A 1759-nucleotide genomic window follows, 5' to 3' on the forward strand; every position below is an offset into this window, starting at 1 on the left:
AGAGTTACTTTACCAAAAATGACATCCAGGCAGCCAACAACGATATGAAGAAATGCCCATGTTCATTCGCAATGAGACATACTAATGAAAACAATGGGATACCATCCCACATCAACACTTTTAGCAAAATTCAACAAAACAGAAGGTAATAAATGCTGGAGAGGATGTGGACAGATGATAACACTCTTCGTTGCTGGTGGGATGGTAGAATTGCACAACCACTATGGAAATCAGTATGGCACGTCCTTAAACAAGTGCAAATACAAGTACCTACATATGGTACCTTAAGCTCCAGCGATCTCTATGGGTACATACCCTAAAGAAACGAAGACACACAGACAGACATATGCACCCCTGTCTTTACAACGGCAATTTCCATAACAGCAAAAACATGGTAACAACCAAAACCTCTGATTACTGAGGAATCAACTTCTGAGACATTCATACAATGAAATATTATATGCATCAATAAAAACAATGACAGCTCTTAAAAGCCGCAAGCATGAAACTAGAGAACACTATGCTTAGCAAACTTAGCTGATCATATCAAGATAAATATTTAATACTACCATTATTATAAGGAAAAACAAAGAAAATGTGGCTTTTACACTAAAAGACAAGATGACTTTGAAGACTACCCGGAGGCCAGGGATGGTGGTGGGAGCAGGGAGAGGGTAGGGAATAGGAAATAATAGAGGGAGGGAGGGAAGCGGGGAGAGAAAAAAGAGAGCCCCATTTATGGAGGTTTAAAGGGATATTATTACTGATTTCATTTCTTAAGATGGGCTACGTAACTATATATAATATGCTTAACTGTATATGCTTCTTTAAAAACCAAAATTAAATTAAAAAACAAAACACAAGAGTGAAGGTTCATAGCCTAAAAATAAAAAATAAATAAACTCCAAATTCAATAACCCTTGGACCTAAATATTGGTCCAAGGGGCTTAAATAAAGAAAAAAAAAGAGGGAAAGTGAAAGCAAAATGGAGCAGCAGTTTAGTGATAAACAAGTACATCTGGAACACAGGAAAGAAATAAATACGTAAGAAAATAAATAAATCTCAAGTGTGTATTTTCTCTGACTACAATATAATTAAGCCAGAAATCAGTAAGAAAAAGGTACCAAGAAGAGTCAACATCTGTAAACTAAACACATTTATAAAAACCCATGAGTCAAAAGAAAAATCATCACACTTAGAATAAAAAACAAAACTCTTTGGTTAATGCAATGACTACACATAAATGGGACGTGGTGGGGCTACTTGCAAAGACTGTGACAGGACTAGTGTGAGAGCTATGAACAAAAGCTCTATACGGAGAACACTGAACTGCTTGGCTATTCAATGGCAAGGTGTGCTTCTGTCCTAATCTAGCAGTGTTTTCCACATGTGGGTGCGGTTAGGGATTCTGTTAACCAAAGCTGGAGCCCAGTGTTCACGTGAGAAAAACGTGGCAGTCAAGGCCTAAGGAGACATTCCATAGGGTAACTCAACTCTCTTAAAGGGTCGTCAGGAGCTTTAGAAGCACCTCAATGACAGCTTTGGACAGACAGTGAAATCTGTGTGCCAGCCAGGGGCCCAAGTTCCCAACAATTCAATAATATATAGGGGGTGGATCAATAAGTGTTATAATTCCCTGATGTCCAGACTACCCAACAACCACTTACGGTGAATTTCTCCAAAGCATCTCAAAATTCTCAAACACTCACGGCCATGAAGCCCATTCCGACCCCAAAGGCCCCCTCAGGGCAGTGGAAA

The sequence above is a fragment of the Tenrec ecaudatus genome, chromosome 4 (genome assembly GCF_050624435.1).
Source record: "Tenrec ecaudatus isolate mTenEca1 chromosome 4, mTenEca1.hap1, whole genome shotgun sequence".
NCBI classification, from domain to species: domain Eukaryota; kingdom Metazoa; phylum Chordata; class Mammalia; order Afrosoricida; family Tenrecidae; genus Tenrec; species Tenrec ecaudatus.